The following is a 19,552-nucleotide window of genomic DNA, read 5'->3' on the forward strand; positions in this document are numbered from 1 at the left end:
CTCGCGCATGTAAACGCCGGCCGCGAGAGAACTATGCCTTTTTGTAACGTGACGCTCAATAGTCGAAGTCATGACGCCATTCTAGCCCGACCTGTCAGTCAAATCCCGGACACGAATCAGGTCTCGGCGGAGGCGTGATTAGTCTCTAGAACCAGGGTATTTAAGGGAGCTCTCAGCATTTGCTCATTGCCCTGTCGTGGTTCTAGCCAGCCTAGTCACACAGTGCTCTTGTATTCTCTTGTCTTTTGGTTCTTACCCGGCTTTGTTATTACTTACCTGTCTTCTCTGTTATCCTTGACCCGGCTTGTCTCTCGCTTACCTGTCTTCTCGTTTCCTCGACCTTGGCTTGTCCCTGACCATTCTATACGTAGTTTTACGTTAAGTCCGGCCATTCTAAGGTCCGGTATACGTATCTGCTACTCTTTGTACTCTGCGTATGGGTAGTTGAGAGGTGAGGTTTGGTGCCCAAGGGACTGTCCCCGTCTCCCACCGCTTGCGGCTCGTCTCACCTGTAGTCCGTGAGGTAAGTGTGTCGCTTTGAGCCGCCAGCTGCCTTTCTCTGAGTGTGTCCCAGAAGCGGGTGAAGATCTCCTCCAGACGCTGCAAGAGGTCCTTCTGAGGCGTTCGCTTTGGCAGTATGCCCTGCTCTTGCAGTATGCTTTCAGCCGCCATCTTGGGTGCGCCACGTGTGGGGTTGCACCTCCATACTTCGTGGTCAAGCTTGTGGTTCAGGCTTGGCTGGCTGCTCCAGACTTGCAGTGCGGACCGGGATGACCCCCGCCGGTCCATGGGGGGGGGGAGGTAAGAATGCTGAGGAGTCTGTGCATGGCTTTACCGTCTCTCACCGGCTCGTCCGCATGTAGGCCCCATTTGCGTCTGTGGGTTCCCGGGCATTGTGGAGCTCAGCTTTGGTGTCTCTTTGTAGCCCTGGGTTTCCCTGATGTGTCCAATGCTCTCCGGCTGGTAGACGCTGCAGTTTTGGGGGTATTTACCCCTGGTTAGGTAGTTTTTCGTCGGGAGCTGATTCTCAGAGCATCTTCCCAGCTCGGCAGTTAGGCTCCGCCCCCCCCAACTGATGACTTTTTATAGCTTTCTTTATTTCATGATGGCAGACTCTAAGAAGATGACTTTAAGATATTATGTTTTAATTAACTGTATGGAACAGTTTTGATTCTTAATGTAGAGTATAATCTCTTATGGTTACTTCTTTGAACTCAATGTTGCATTACTAGCGTGGCACCATCAGGACAATGGTTTCTTTTTCTCTGTACATATTTTCACATATCCTATTCTTTTTTATTGTCTTGAGGATTAAACATAAGTACAATTTGTGCCTACAGAGTAATCCGACCGATTGACACATTCAGCAGTAACATTTGGTCATACGATGGACAGAACTTTTTATCAATTCAATTTTCTCTTTATGATAAAATAAATTACATTTGTCTTTCTTTCATTGTCCCTCCTAAAATTAGTTTTTATTCTTCAAGATGTCTATTGTAAAGTAAATTTAAAAATGATGTGTTGTGCTTTTAATGAAAAAAAATACACAATTATTCATTTCTAATGATCTTCAAGGGTCGTAATTAAAAATAATGTTACATGAGAATCAGCTATGCTGAATTCATGTTTGTTTTTGAATTGGAGATAAATAAAATACGACAGCAAAAAAAAAAAAAAAAGAACAGATATGTAATGGTGATGGTTGACTTCTAAACAGCAAAGGAAATTATAGTCATTGGGACAGGAACAAATACCTCTTAATTGCACTTCATTACAACGTACCTTTCTCAGCGCAGTTGCATATATTAATTATAAAAATCATGTTCCACAGACAAGAAGCTACACAATAGCTTTTTTCCCCCCTCTATTGCTGTCTGCGACAGAATGGAAGAACAATATCGACTGTCAGATACAAAAGGATCTTTGAAAGGCAAAATCATAAAAAGAATGAAAGCCTATTATAATAAAAGAAAAAAAAACATGCTTTGACTTCACAAATGGAAAACTTATTAATGTTTAAGACGCTGTGTTCTTTTTGAAAAGTATCTTCCCATTTGCTATTCTGCATGTGTACTGTATGTGCGCCGAATGTTATTTTCTGAAGAGTATGAAACGGAATGGGATTCTGTTGCCAATGAATGGAGAGCAACTGTGAAAATTGTATCATATTGCTCCATATTAGCAACAACACAAGTTTTACAGCTCTATTTAAGTAAATAGGCGTGATGGTCCTCTACATGAATGGACGTTGACATGAGTTCCTGTTGCAAACTTTATTTAAGGTGAAGAGGAAGATTAGGAAGAACCATAAAAAAACAGCATATGTAATCTACTGGGAGACAGGGGAGCATGTGCTTCCACCACAGTAGGTAGGATATGTTAAAAGACAATATAACCAAAATGAAACTAACTTGACAAGTACGATATTCCTAAATGTTAAGCTCTCAATATGGCAATTTACAGAATATTTCTAGGTTACTGTTATCATTATCAATCTCTATCCACTCATTTATTATTGACAATAACCATTAACTTATTTAATAAACTACTAGTTGCGATAGATAGACAGATAGACCGACCTTTTACTGGCAAATTTAACTGATGCAAGAATACCACTTTCAAAGCAGTTGTGTCCCTTCCGGGGTCTTTGAATATTTTGCGAAGACCCCAAATGGTGATTGCTCCACTTGCTGTGCCATGGCCACGGGGGAGGTAGGGGAATGTAGTTTTTACTTACTGGAACCTGTTCACCGTGCGCTCCGCCATCTTCTTCCATGAGAACATCTTTAGTTTCTTTTTTTTTTTTGCAGTGCAGATTCAAAGACAAGTTCCCAATATGACATATAGCACAAAATAATGTAATAAGACATAGTTATGAGTAGTCATGAGGTGCTGCACTTTTTTATTTGTTAAACAAGAAAACAAGAGAAATGTGAATAAAAACAGGCTACATACTAAACTGAGTAGGCATGTTGATTAATGAGTATACCAGGTTGTACGTGTGGACATGCTAAGAGAAAACAAGCTAGGTAAGTAATAGGTAGTCATATATTAAGCAGATGTATCTAGATGTAAACCACCCCACTATTATAAGCATATAACATTTATGTTAATATTGTTATCACACAGCACGGTTTGCACAGTCTCATGTGGATCCAATTGTGGTCAGTGTCGGCACCTGCTTCTGTGTCAGTTTGCCTGTCGCTGGACCTCGCCATTTGCCTTGTTGCCATAGTGAGGGCTTCACCCCAGTTAGTGCTGATGACTCTAGATGGTGGTGGGTGGTGTGATGGTGGTAGTGCAAGCGGTTCCTCTTACACGAGCCTCTCCTCATTTCTGCCACTGTGTAACCCCAGGGCTGTTTGGCTCTAGAGTGGGCTTGTTAGCTGCCCTCTTTGAGTGGAGTCATTGCAGTCTCTGATGCTGTGGATGAACTGAGGAGGGGGCTGAGACCACCTGTTGGGCCCGAGGGCGGAGCATTGGCTTCATGGGTAAACATGCTGGAAGGGTTTGTGGTGCACACGTGGGAAGCCTGTGTTGTAACGTTTCTCAGAAGTGTTGCAAAAGGGTGTCTAGTCTGGATAGTGTCGCTGGCAACCTCATCTGAGGAGTACGCCCATGGAGGCCACCGCAATCTTAAGGTTTGATGCTTAGCACACTGCTGCTTGGGATAGAGTGTGTCTGGGTGAGGGTAATTGTTGATTGCTGTGGAGGTGAGAACCGGGACAACTCCTGCCGGTCCACGGGGAGGGGGGGGGGGGGGTGGCACAGAACTCAGCCACTGGTCAGCCTGTGTAAGTCCACTGTGGAGTGCGGCTGCCACTCCCAGACAAGACCGTGCTAGGCCTCGATGTTGCAGTATCGGAGTTCCACTGTAGGTAAGTTGCAGAATCACACCCGCCGTTGCCCTGGGTGTAGCTACAGTCAGATAGCTTTAGGAGTTGATTGCACAGCAGAAATTATACTTTAGCATGAATTAGGGCGATTTGGTTGAGGAGGGGGTGGGTTGTAGTGTTACTGAGCCACTTTAAATGTATTTGAATTTTTGAAAACATTAGCTTTCTACAAAATTAACTATACAAGGTTTGGAGATCTGAATGAAAAAAAAATTAGATTATGTACTGTCTGGTAATTCCTTAATCTACAACAAAACATTGAAGAATAAAAACACAGCATGTTAACAGTAAATGGTTGCACAATATTGATTGTATGATCAACTACCATCTGTTCTAGTTTATTCAAATCAACTCATTGTAAAAAAAAAAATGATAATACTGTAAACTAATTCTTGAAACTGCTATAAAAAGGAAACAGAGAATTTAGAAAAATCAATTTTATAAAGATTTTGAAAAAATTTCATTTTACATAATGCAAATTCCTAACACTATAGTGTTTCTTTAATTATTATGGTAACATTGCTGCGGCTAGTCCCATGCCATATAAACAAAAGCAGGTTGCTTCACTAATCTTTTTTTCTTTAAACTTGAGTAGTAGTAAAAAGAAATTTCCTATCTAAGCTATAGACTCATGACTGCTCATGACCCCTTCCCCAAATCTCGCTGCCCACAACAAAAACACAGGAGCCTGGAACAGTGGTTAAGAGCAACAAATACAAAAAGAGAAGTCCTGCGCTAAAGCAGCAAGGACTACAACACACATCAGCCCCAATATATAGTAAAAACCAAAGAAAAGAAAATGTTACTTGCGCTTTTTCCTTAATCCCTATGTATATTTAGACAAATGGAGGTCATTTAGTTGCTCCAATGGCCATTGGAGGGATGCCCGCCTGCCAACGTCAAGGCAGACCCCCCCCCTAAGCGGGTCCTAACACTGACCCTTCAGCCTGCTTCCTTGAGCTTCTGGCAAAGATATCTCTAATGAGACAGAAAGGGGTATTTTTTATATACACCCCTTTACTTATTAACCCTTAATAGGGAACACATGGGATGGGTAGCAGCATTGTAACCAGGCTGTGTGATACAAAGTAAATACAAATACAAAAAGAGAAGTCCTGCGCTAAAGCAGCAAGGACTACAACACACATCAGCCCCAATATATACTAAAAACCAAAGAAAATAAAATGTTACTTGCGCTTTTTCCTTAATCCCTATGTATATTTAGACAAATGGAGGTCATTTAGTTGCTCCAATGGCCATTGGAGGGATGCCCGCCTGCCAACGTCACAGTATTGCCAAGCACTGAGAGCATGGTGAGCTGTTGATTTTTGGGAGAGAGGGATACACCTCTAAACTTTATTGGATAATTGGTGTTTGGTAATTATGGTCCTTGCCCCTTAAAGAGGCTGTTCACTAGGTGCGTGTGACATCCATCATGTCATGCGGCCTTGGGAGCTATTAATTTTTAGAGGATGATGGCTGAGGCTGTGAGACATGAGTACTCTGCAGTGAGATAGGAAGAGCCGCAGCTCCGCTGCAAAATAAGGTAGAGAGCTTAATATCTTCCTTAGGTTGTGACCACACCGGTGGAACTGGCGTGAACAGAGGAGGGTCCATGTCGGGGGTGGCATGGGAATTCCAGGTGAGTAGCATGAGCAAACGGTGAGATGTGACACCTTTTGAGCACCTCCAACCCCTCAATACCTGCTAAATACAAAATTCTTTAATGAGAATGTATCCAAGCCAAATGTGACAATGTTACTTCGAGCCAGCCAGGCTCGGAAGGGACTCCATGCTCCCTGTCTACCAATGCTAGCCACTTAGACCACAACGATCGATACACCCATCATGATGTCTGAGACAGATACTCCACAACCAAGTTCCTCAAGCCTCCAAAACAAGATCCTGTAAAGATGGAGGCTAAGTCCGACCCACTCTAACTGCATTTGGGGCTGCCTCTTGAAAATGTTCCCACTGAAACCGAGAAAGACAGTCAGCCACCACATTCAACACCCTGGCACATGACAAGCCTTGACCCAAATATTGACCCAAGCACCTAATCAACGCCAGCACTGGGGGAGAAGCCAATGATGACTGATTAATCACCGATTGTCACGGTCGTGTGATAACCCAACACACAGTATGTAAACCCACAGAAAACTCAAGCACAACTTACCGAACCTTAGAATGGTTAGGTTTAACGTAGGTGAAAAAGAGTGGTCAAAGAACAGCCAAAAGTCAGGTTACCAGAGATCAGGAGAACCACATGAGAATAGCCGGGTCAGGATACCAGAAATGAGAAAGTCAAAATACAAGCAGAGTCAGGGAACCAGAAAATAGAGAAGTCTAAAGCCAAGCCGAGTCAAAACACAGAAATATCAATATAAACACAAGGAGTACTTTGCAGCACTAAAGGGAACACAAGGGACCACAATAGGGCAAGGAACAAAGCAAAAGGCGCCCTTTTTATAAGGGAGCGTCTTTTGCTTTAAAACCATGCCCCCAAAACGTTCTGGGTCAGTATTAATGACTTGGAACCTTGTCACCTTCCATGTACACAGGAGCTACTGATCAACGCTTATCACTTATGTTTTGTGTACAACAGGTCTCTGCCAGATCTCACAATTTTCCCTTACTCGTTCCTGAACAACAGGCACTTCAGTGATAGGAGAGGTTTTAGGTAGTATAACGGGGTCAAACACATAGTTTAATGTTGAACAGATGATGTTGGGTTGATTCGTGTATATTGATATTATGTGAAAATTCTGCCCAAGGTAGGAGTTTGACCAAATTAATTTGATGTTCAGATATCAAGCAGCGTAAGAATTGTTCGAGGTCTTGGTTCATCCTTTCTGCAGCACCATTTGTTTGTGGATGGTACAAGGAAGAAAAACACAGTTTGATGTCTAATTGTTTACAAAAAGACCTCCAGAAACGGGATATAAATTGTGACCCTCTATCTGAGATATTTTCCTTGGGTAATCCATGGAATCGAACTATCTCTTTGGTAAAAATATAGTGGCCAATTCAGAGGAGGTGTCACGTTTAAACATTTGTTATGAAGGAACACAACTGCAGATTTCTTATAGTTTGAATATTTATTATAAAAAGTAGAAGATATTGTGACGTTAAGTCCAATTTACAGGTACTGTAGCTTTAATTAGTAAACGATAACTGAAGTCCACAATTACAGGCACTGTAGCTTTAAGTAGTAAACGATAACTGAAGTCCACAATTACAGGCACTGTAGCTTTAAGTAGTAAACGATAACTGAGGTCCACAATTACAGGCACTGTAGCTTTAAGTAGTAAACAATAACTGAAGTCCACAATTACAGGCACTGTAGCTTTAAGTAGTAAACGGTAGTAATTAGCAGACACTGAATCAGAAAGAGTCTCTTAGTAGTATTAATGAAATAGGTGATAAGAAGTTACAATAGGTGTTCCATAGCATTTAACTGAAGCAAGACAGATGCAGCTAACTTGTATAGTGAATGAGTTGAAGATAGCTGTAACTGGGTTGTTTTATAGAAGGACTTTGGAGACAGGAAATAACAGCTTTGAGATGTAACGCTTATCACAGAGGTTTTACTTAGCTTCCGGCACATAGAACACTGGTTCCCGAGATCTCCTCAGAGGCAATTATCATAAGTGAAGAGAGTTCAACTTTAGTCGTGGATGAGGAGAGGTGAAGGGAACTTGAAGTGTCTTCCAGTCCGGTCCGGTAACAGAAGGCTTTCACAACGAAGTTGTAGCCAGTTCGTGAGTACGGAACGTAGTTCAATAATCCAGCGTCGATCAGCTGGTGCGGTCGGATTAAATAAGGAGACCGTGTCATAAAGGGGTGTGGCTAGGCTCCGTGGAACCAGGAAGTAAGAGGATACCATAGTTAAGGCATGAAAGTACCCTCTCCTTAATGAGCAACCTCTGGGTGCTATTGACTTGGTTTAGAAGGGTAACGCTTGTGAAATTTGGAAATCAATTTGTCAGCATGAACGACAGAGGAGTTTTCCCATGTATCTTCATCAATTCCATATCCTTTCCATCTGATGAGGTATTGTAAAGAGCCACGATGAATCCTTGAATCCAGTATACTTTGAATTTCGTATTCTTCTTCACCCTGGACCAATATGGGATCAGGAGAAGTAGTGACATTTCTATGAAAAGGGTCAGGATGATGAGGTTTAAGCAAGGACACATGAAAAACAGGATGTAGTTTCAAAGTAGGTGGAAGCTTCAATTTAACAACATTACGGTTGATAACCGATATTATCGGAAAAGGACCAAGAAAAAGGGAACTTAACTTCTTTGATGGACGGTTTGTAGAGATGTTCTTTGAGGAAAGCCAGACAAGATCACCGATTTCATAAGAGGGAGGAGGTTGTCTTTTTGTATCAAAAAACTTATTTTGATTGGAGGAGGCCAATTCTAGATTTTCATGCAATTTCTTGAATAAAGAGGACATATGAGAGATTTGATTCGAATCGGAGAGGTTAGATGAAGAAACTGTCTGAGCAGGAAATGAGGAGGGATGAAATCCATAATTGGATAAAAATTGAGTCATTTTACTGCTGGTATGAAAAGAGTTATTGTATGCGAATTCTGCCATGGGTAACCATGTTATCCAATCGTCTTGTAAGTGAGAACAATAACATCGTAGATATTGCTCTAAGCATTGGTTAACTCTTTCAGTTTGTCCATCTGTTTGAGGATGATACGCAGATGATAGTTTACGTTGGATATGAAGAGTAGCACATAATGCATTCCAGAATTTGGAGGGAAACTGAGTTCCTCGGTCTGAAATGATTTCGTCTGGCAGTCCATGAAGTTTAACTATGTTGTCAAGGAATATTTTTGAAAGTTCAGAGGATGAGGGTAAATTCTTTAAAGGAATAAAATGAGACATTTTCGTGAAGCGGTCTACTACCACTAAAATGGTGGTATGATGGTGAGAAGGAGGTAGTTCCACCAAGAAGTCCATAGAAATGGATTGCCAAGGCCGTTCAGGAATCGGTAAATTCAATAATTGACCGAATGGTTGATGATGGACATGTTTGGATCTTTGGCATATAGAACAAGATTTGACATAAGATTCAATAGTTTGGTCTTGACGAGGCCACCAATAGTATCTCTTAGACAATTCAAGGATCTTTTTTATACCTGGATGACCTGCCAGAGGAGAATCATGAATAAATTCAAGTACTTTAATTCTGAAAGAGGGAGGTACATAAATCCGGTCTTTAAAATAGTAGAGACCGTTTTTCTTGGATAATTTAATTGATTTAGGAAGTTCAAGAGCATCTTCACTGAGATCTTTAATGTCGTCAATAAGAGAAGATAGGATTCCAATGACTGTAGGCGGAGGAGGTTCAAATATAGTGTCTTTATGGATCCTGGAAAGGGCATCTGCCTTTTTGTTTCTAGACCCAGGTCTAAAGACGATTTGGAAATTGAACCGGGAAAAAAAGAGATTCCATCTTACTTGTCGAGCAGACAGTGTTTTATTGGAGTGAAGATATTCGAGATTTTTATGGTCAGTATATACGATTAAAAGGGTCTGAGCACCTTCAAGAAGGTGTCTCCAGGTTTCTAAAGCCACTTTGATACTTAATAATTCTTTTTCCCCTATAGAATAATTCTTTTCGGCAGGAGATAATGATCGTGAGAAGAAGGCGACTGGATGAAGAGGTTCCTGAGGAGTTTTATGTTGAGAAAGGACAGCTCCAATTGCAATTTCCGAAGCATCCGTTTCAAGGACATAAAGATATGAAGGATTTGGAAGTTGAAGAACAGGAGCTGTTATAAACTTTCTCTTTAATTCATTGAAGGCAGTTTGAGCCTTCTCGTTCCAATTGAAGGGATATTTTTTACTTTTAAGTTGATTGAGTGGGTGAGCTATCTCAGAGTAGTTTTTAATAAATTTTCTGTAGAAGTTGGCGAACCCTAGAAATCGCTGCAATTCTTTTACTGTAGAGGGAACAGGCCAGTTGATGATACAATCGACTTTTGAATTATCCATACTTATTGAATGAGGGGAAATAACATAACCTAAGAAGGTTATTTCATTGACGTGAAAAATACATTTTTTCGGGTTTAGCGAATAGTTTGTGAGTTCTGAGTCTGGATAACACCCATCTGACATGTTTTCTATGTTCATCAGGAGTGTTGGAGTATACGAGAATATCATCTAAATAAATGATAACACAGACGTCCAATAGGTCTCTAAAGATATCATTTATGAAATGTTGAAAAGTTGCAGGGGCGTTGCAGAGGCCAAAAGGCAACACCATATCTTGTTCGGAAAGCAGTTTTCCATTCATCATTAGCCTTTATCCTGATGAGGTTATATGCCCCGCGAAGGTCAAGCTTAGTGTAGATGGTAGCAGTTTTTAATCGTTCAACCAGTTCATTGATGAGGGGAAGAGGATAACGATTTTTAACTGTTATTTTGTTTAAAGCTCTGTAATCAATGATAGGACGTATAGTCTGGTCTTTGTTTCTCACAAAAAACATACTTGAGGCAGCAGGTGAACTAGAGGGTCTAATGAACCCTTTCCGTAGGTTTTCATCCAGATATTCTTTGAGAATTTGCAATTCAGACTCAGAGAGAGGGTAGATGTGCCCAAAAGGTACTGGGGCACCAGGTATGAGGTCTATAGGACAATCGTAGGAACGATGAGGTGGGAGCGTTTCAGCTTCCTTTTTACTGAATACGTCTGAAAAGTCTGAATAACAAGAAGGTATAGTTGGTTCTTTTGAGATCTGAAGAATGGGAATTTGTTGTAAACATGTTTCTTTACAATAATGGGAGTTAAAGGTGAGAGAGAAGGGAGACCAAGAAATTTGAGGGTTGTGGTTCCTTAACCAGTTGATCCCTATTATAACGGGATAGAGAGGTGATGGAATAACATCAAATACTAGAAATTCAGTATGAATATGATTGGTGGTTACCTTTAGAGGGATGGTTTCATGAAGAATCGGTCCCGAGGAGATAAGGGAGCCGTCAATCACTCTAATAGGAACAGAAGTGTTTTTTCGAACACAAGGAATTTTATTCTTTGTTACAAAGGTTGAATCGATGAATACCCCATTTGCACCAGAATCGATGATAGCTTCAGTCATAATTCTCACCTTATCCCACTGTAGTATGAGAGATATAGGAGTGAACTGAGTGGTTGGTGTAGAAGGGAGTGCACTTAAGATAGCAGAGGCATAGGCTTGCCTTCCGCCCTTTGTCCGTTTCAATAAGGGACAATCAGGAACCAAATGATCTTGAGAAGCACAATACATGCATAGGTTTAATTGACGTCTTCGGTTCTTCTCTTCAGGAGTGAGAGGACTTCTTATTACCCCTATTTCCATAGGTTCGCTTGGTAAGGAAGTCTTTTCAGGCGCTTTTGAGGGAGTGAAAGGTTTTCGGTCTTTAGAATGTAAGAGGGCTTTATCGGCCTTTCTTTCTCTTAATCTTCTGTCAATGCTGATTGATAGGTGAATTAGAGCGTTCAAAGTAGTAGGGAGTTCTGTTCTAGATAGTTCATCTTTTACAGCTTCAGATAAACCAATTTGAAATTGGTTGCGCAATGTGATGTCATTCCATTGCGTTTCTACTGCCCATCTTTTAAATTCAGCAATGTAATCTTCAACGGGTCTATGTCTTTGCTGTAGAGTTCTGATTGTTAAATCAGCTGTTGCTTGTTTGTTAGGATCTTCATAGAGAAGAGACATGGCTTCAAAAAATTCATCCAGTGAGTCTAAGATGGGGTCATCGTTTTCCAGAAAGGAATGGGCCCATGACATAGGTTCACCTCTTAGAAAGGAAATAACCGAACAAACCTTAGTTCTTTCTGTAGGATAAGATCTGGGTTTCAAAGCAATTAATAGTTTGCAAGAGTTAAGGAACTCCCTGTATTTAGAACGATCTCCAGAGAACTTTTCAGGGTTACATACAGCAGGATCGCTAGCCGAGTGCAGAATAGTATGAGGAGTATGAGTTTGTAAATCTCTGACATAAGTGAGAATTCTTTCGTTAGTAACTTGCAGGTCTTGCACACCTTGGGCTAGTGTATCAACTCTTTGATTCAGCGTAGTTATCGTAGAATCGAAATCTGCTGGATCCATTACAAGGGCTGGATTATTCTGTCTCGTTTAAACATTTGTTATGAAGGAACACAACTGCAGATTTCTTATAGTTTGAATATTTATTATAAAAAGTAGAAGATATTGTGACGTTAAGTCCAATTTACAGGTACTGTAGCTTTAATTAGTAAACGATAACTGAAGTCCACAATTACAGGCACTGTAGCTTTAAGTAGTAAACGATAACTGAAGTCCACAATTACAGGCACTGTAGCTTTAAGTAGTAAACGATAACTGAAGTCCACAATTACAGGCACTGTAGCTTTAAGTAGTAAACGATAACTGAGGTCCACAATTACAGGCACTGTAGCTTTAAGTAGTAAACGATAACTGAAGTCCACAATTACAGGCACTGTAGCTTTAAGTAGTAAACGATAACTGAAGTCCACAATTACAGGCACTGTAGCTTTAAGTAGTAAACGGTAGTAATTAGCAGACACTGAATCAGAAAGAGTCTCTTAGTAGTATTAATGAAATAGGTGATAAGAAGTTACAATAGCTGTTCCATAGCATTTAACTGAAGCAAGACAGATGCAGCTAACTTGTATAGTGAATGAGTTGAAGATAGCTGTAACTGGGTTGTTTTATAGAAGGACTTTGGAGACAGGAAATAACAGCTTTGAGATGTAACGCTTATCACAGAGGTTTTACTTAGCTTCCGGCACATAGAACACTGGTTCCCGAGATCTCCTCAGAGGCGGTTATCATAAGTGAAGAGAGTTCAACTTTAGTCGTGGATGAGGAGAGGTGAAGGGAACTTGAAGTGTCTTCCAGTCCGGTCCGGTAACAGAAGGCTTTCACAACGAAGTTGTAGCCGGTTCGTGAGTACGGAACGTAGTTCAATAATCCAGCGTCGATCAGCTGGTGCGGTCGGATTAAATAAGGAGACCGTGTCATAAAGGGGTGTGGCTAGGCTCCGTGGAACCAGGAAGTAAGAGGATACCATAGTTAAGGCATGACAGGAGGTAGGTAATTTTGGTAGAGGAATTAAATGAGACATCTTGGAAACCTATCTATGATTGTCAATATCACCGTCATCTTTTCAGATACAGGTAGGTCTGCTACAAAATTCATTGCTAGACTTGACAATGGTCTGTTAGGCAAGGGTTGTAGTAAACCACAAGGTTGTTTGTGCAATGACTTTTTAGCTGCACAAACAATACAGGCTTTTACGTAATCCCGAACGTCCTTTCTATAAGAAGGCCACCAGAATTGTTTGAATAGAAGTGCTTCAGTTTTATTGATACCTGGATGACCCGCTATCTTAGTCTCATGCATATGAGAAAGAACGGTTTCTCTATGTTCCGTAGGGACATACAGCTTATTAGGTGGGGTATCCTCCGGAGCTTGATCCTTTTGATTTTCTAGTAAAAAAATCAGTGCTGATCTAATCCAGAGCTTAGTGGTGGCCACTTAACATTCATTAGGAACAATCTACTGTAATTGGGGTTCAGGACTAGCTTGGATTTCGAATTGGCGAGATAATACGTCAGCCTTAGTATTTTTGGAACCTGGTCTGTAAGTTGAAGTGAGACAAAAACAGAGAGCAACCTGCTTGTCTATCTGATAGACTCTTGGTCTCTGCAAAATAGGACAAATCTTATGGTCTGTGAGTATTGTGAGAATTGTTAACACATGTCTCCATTCCTTTAGAGCCATGATTATGGGCAACAACTCTCTGTCCCCAATGTCATATAGTTTTTTAGTTTCTGTTAAAGTTTTTGAAACATAGCCACAAGGATATTTCTTGGTATTTGCTGCTCCTGTGGCCATTTATGTATTTTTTTTTTTTTAAATACTGCTGTGCCGCTGGAAAGAACGATCTAGGGTCACCTACACTCCTTCTCGATGACTGGTGATTCTTTCTTATTCCCTCTAACTTAGCAACATTGCAACTTACTTTGGGCATCAGTAATGTCTTCCCTTCTTTAAGTCCAGGGAAGTACTTCATAGTGTCTTTGCAAAGTTGTTTACAGAGAATATTTTTTTCAGAACTAAATGGTCAATTTTGATAAATAAATTCCCCTAAATACGTGGAAAGATTATTTCTTGGAAATGACATGCTCAAGACAGCTTTTATTCCTAGAAGGTCTCACTTGTGATAAGTAGATGATGTACATCTACAAATGTTTATATGTTTACATGCATATACTAATAATGTAGATCAAGGCTGGAGAAAACTAATTAAGAACATGTTTCCAAATGTATGCCTTTGTGACTAAAGTGCATGCATTTCTATTCCTAGCCAAAGCCTTTATACATTTCTCCAGTGGGCACCGACATTGCACATACTGTACCGATTACCTGCTATATACGTAAGATTTTAATATCTTAAGTCATCCTTCAGATTACTACTATTAAAAAAAAATTACTTCAATTATATTGCACCATTTATTTCGACAAATATCATCTATAACCAAGACTGAATTTGCGATCTGTATGGTCTTACAGCTATTTAAATGTGAAACCTTGACAAATAGATATTGAAGTCGCAAAATATGACATATTATTTGTATATAGAAAATCTATGTGTATACAGAGGATAACTGTGACAAAACACAATCATTTGAGTCTATTTTTAAAGAAATCCAGTTTCCAACAATTCAGCTTAACCTCTAGCTAACATACATTACTTAGATAAATTTGTTCCTTCAGGGTCTTTTAAAGCTGGCCACCGCAATATGTTTCCCCACAATACTTGCATTGTGCAGTAATATATCATTGCTACTTAATAACTTGAGCCAACTAGAGAAAGAGAGGGAAAAAAAACAAACATTTTTTTTACATTTTTCCTTAATCTTTTTGTGGTCTCAGAGCAACATTTCACTCCATATTACACGTTAAGATTAAATTTTTCACCCCTAAACTCTTAATTTACCCTGTAATATTTCTCACTTGGGTAGAGACCAGTTGTAGTGGAAGATAAATGTTCTGATGTTTGGCTGAAAAATGAAGGACACTCATAGGAGGTCTACAATTTACTTTTATATATATATATATATATATATATATATATATATATATATATATATATATATATATATATAAAAGTGTCACCATTGGCTCTAATCTCCATTTTAAGGTTTTGCTTTTAAGTACTATATATATATATATATATATATATATATATATATATATATATATATATATATATACACATACACAAGAGAACAATATGTAAATATTATATTACGGTATATCATTTAGTGTTTATATGTCACCATCATTTAAAGATTTAAAAAAAAATTCTGAACAGCTCTATTACTAATGCTAACACAATTAATTTCCTCCCCAATTCGCATTAATATTAAAGGCCAGAACCATACCTTGCTAGATTGGATTCTCTCCAGTTGTCCTGATAGAATCCAGGATGCGGCATTCTCCCTAACAGTTTCAGTGATCACTGTCTAGTGTACTGCATACGCAAAAGAAACGCCACTAAATCCCCTCCCAAGATTATAATCACCAGGTGTTTCAAATAAGTTTGTCTTGAATCATTTTTAAGTGATCTCAAGAACATACCATGGCACAGATTAGGTCTAATACCACATCTAGATTAGCATTTTTTTAGTCCGAGCTCTTGCGTGTTTGGAATTTGCATGCCCCTCTGTGTAAAGAGCGACTAAAAGGGACACAGCTGCCCTGCGTTACAGCTGACCTCATTCAAATGTACCAGTTTAGAGATTCACTGTGGTCAAACTTCAAGCGTACTGGCTCCATGAACGATCACTGTACGGACAATGGCTAAATGCATGCACAAAACAAACAAAAATGGCAAAGGCCCAATATGTCAGTGAAAATTTGAAAAACCACCTATCAAACCCAAGAAACTTCTTGAAAATCACAAATAGCATATAAACCCTCCCAATCCTCTCCCAACCCTCCACTGTCAAAATTAACAACCAAACACTGCAACACCCATAGATGTAGCAAATGCCTTTAATAATTATTTTGTTGGATGTGCTACCACCCTGGTTGCTAAGATAACAAATGACACTCATGTTCGGACCGCAAATAAAGATCAGGCCCTGCCAAATCTTCAAAATCCTCATATAGAGAAATTAAATTTTAGATTTGTGCCTGTTAGTGTCGTTAATAAACATCTTAATAATTTAAAAGTGAAAAAACAGTGTGGACCAGATCAAATCCCAGCAATGTTGCTGAAACTCCGTGCACCAGCAATTGCTAAACCTGTCACTACCCTTATCAATGAATCCCTGGTGCCAGGATACATACCCAAACTTTGGAAGACTGCAAAAGTTGTACCTATCCATAAAATTGGTGACAATACTTTGGTATCTAACTATTGCCCGATATTATTGTTCCGAGTATTGTCAAAAATCTTGGAAAAATGCGTTCACACACAACTATGTGAATATTATCAACGATCAAATTATCTGATCCCTGATCAATCAGGCTTTCGTCCAAATCACTCAACTTCGACTGCCCTTTTAAAAGTTTCAATGACATCCAAATTGGCATGGAACAAGGAGACTTAACTGGAGCTATTTTCCTTGATTTTACCAAGGCCTTTGACCAGTGGTGTATCCTGGTTTTGTGCTGCCCTAGGCAGGACAAAACTCAGGCGCCCTCCCTCCCCCCGCGCCACCCCCACCCAACCTTTCCCCCCGCCCCGCATTCTAAATACACACACACACATTCACTGACAGATACGCATACACTAGCTAACAGAAACACACACTCGCTAACAGAAACACACACACACTAACAGACACACTCACACTCAGTAACAGACAAACACACTCACTAACAGACACACACTCACTCACTAGCAGACACAAACACTCACTAACACACGCAAACACACACTAACAGACACACACACTAACAGACACACACACTAACAGACACCGACACACACACTAACAGACACAGACACACACACTAACAGACACACACACTAACAGACACAGACAGAAACACTAACAGACACAAACACTGACACACACACTGACACACACACACACTAACAGACACACACACACTAACAGACACACACACACACACACTAACAGACACACACACTAACAGACACACACACTAACAGACACACACACTAACAGACACACACACTAACAGACACACACTCACCCACCCACATTAACACATTTTTTTTAAATTTATTTTTAACACATTTTTTTTAACATTTATTTTTAACACATTTTTTTTTAAATTATTTTTAACACATTTGTTTTTTTATTTTTTTTAACACTTTTTTTTTATTATTTAACACAACCCCCCCAGCCTCCTTACCTTTGGGAATGCTGGGGAGGGGGGGTGTCTCTTCTTCCCTGGTGGTCCAGTGGCTGCTGGGCGATCGGGCGTCACTGCCTGGCGGGCGGCCGGCCGGCCGGCGAGGGAGCACTTCCCCTGAGCTGTCTGCTCAGCTCCCTCGCGCGCCTAAGAGTGAGGCTGGGAGCCGGAATATGACGTCATATTCCGGCTCCGCCTCCCAGCCTCACTCTGCGGCTGGCGAGGGAGCTGAGCAGACAGCTCAGGGGAAGTGCTCCCTCGCCGGCCGGCCGGCCGCCCAGCAGCCCGCCGGCATGTCTGTTAGCCGCAAGGCTAACAAGACATTTGCCTTGGGCATTTGGGGGCGGCTTTTTTTGCCGCCCCCTGGAAAATGCCGCCCAAGACAAATGCCTTGTTTGCCTCGCGGATAATACGCCCCTGCCTTTGACACAGTAGACCATGGCATTCTTTTGCAAAAACTTAAAAACTCAGGAATTGGTTATCGTCCGTTAACCTGGTTTCGATCATATGTTTCAGACCGATTGCAATATGTGGCCATATCTGATAGCGCTTCCCTCCCTCTTCCAGTCATGTGTGGTGTTCCCCAGGGCTCCATACTCTGCCCCCTGCTATTCACATTATTTATAAATGATCTGCCTAACATCTGCAAATCCTCAACTGTACACATGTATACAGACAACACTGTAATCTACGCTAGTAAACCCAAGCTATCGCAGCTTGAGGCTGTGCTCCAAAACCAATTCACAGAGGTAGAAAAGTGGAGAGTGAATAGCAAACTCTTCCTAAACACTTACAAAACTGTTACAATAATCTTTGTAACTGTACCTAAATCACGTAAACTAGAAAAACAACAACTATGCATCAGAACAAATTCAAATAGCACACTGACAGCAGTTTGCTCTTTTAAATATCTACGTATGTTGCTAGACCCCAATCTATCCTTTGGCCTTCACATTGAAAGAATCTCTTCAAAACTTTGCCCAAAACTAGGTTCCCTGTACAGAAACAAATCCTGCCTAAGTCCTACAGTAAGGAAACAGATAATGCAACAATGCCAATGCCGGTCATTGATTATGGGTGTGATTATGTAGTGTCTGCACCCACACCGCAAACCCACCTTAATAAACTTAATACGTTATATAATTTGTTCTGCAGCTTTGTACTAGAATGTAATTACTTTACCCACCACTGTGACATGTTAAAAGAGCTAAACTGGTTGTCGCTGGAATCCGGATGTGATCTTCATCTTTCCAGCCTTGTGCATAAGAGCATTTCTGTGAATCTCCCACCCTACCTGAGTAGAATGCTCTCCCCAGCTGTTCCCACCTCCTATAACCTCCGATCCAGTACTAGCATGATATTTAGCATACCGCAATACAAAAATAAAGTGTCTCGATCCTCCTTTTCCTACAGAGCACTGCAATTATGGAATAACCTCAGGGACACAGTCAAATCTTCCTTCAATCTAAAATCTTTCAAGAGATCTATGGCAATATACCTCAGCACAGAATGCACCTGTCATGGTTGAATATATTTATTTCCTGTTGTGTATTCAATTTATATATGTGTGTCTGTGTGTATGTGTATATATATATAGTTTGTATATTGTATTTTTGTAATATTGTATTCTATTGTAACAATGCAATGTTTTGTGGACCCAGGACATACTTGAAAACTAGAGAAATCTCAATGTATCCATCCTGGTAAAATATTTTATAAATAAATAAATCAGTAATGGTTGTGAAGGATTGTGAAAGGGGCATCTATGGCAAAATGCAAGCCTTTGTCTATTTAATCCACTATGGGAAACCGTAACGTATTTATATCCGAAAAGGTTTAAAGACAATAAAAGCTCAATACAGAGAAATATTATTTCTCCACTGATAGGAACCATACCTAAATCCATCACTGTAAAGGCTAACACCAGTGGCGTACATACCAGGGTCGCAGGGGTCGCAGCTGCGACCGGGCCCGGCCCACCAGGGGACCCGGCCGCCCCTGCGACCCTGTATGTACCCACTGGGCCAGCCTCTTCTCCTGGGGGCCCCAGGAGCTGGCCACCTCAGGGACCCCCGAGGCTGGCCCTGCTTACACCCGGGGGCAGTCAGGCTGGCCGGTGCGCGAAGGAGCACTCTCCCCTGAGTGCTTCCTCTTCAGCTCCCTCGCGCACCGCACTGATACCGGAGCCGGAAGATGACGTCATCTTCCGGCGCCGGCATCCTTACGCGGCACGCGAGGGAGCTG

Source organism: Pelobates fuscus, chromosome 12, assembly GCF_036172605.1.
Source record: "Pelobates fuscus isolate aPelFus1 chromosome 12, aPelFus1.pri, whole genome shotgun sequence".
Classification (NCBI taxonomy): domain Eukaryota; kingdom Metazoa; phylum Chordata; class Amphibia; order Anura; family Pelobatidae; genus Pelobates; species Pelobates fuscus.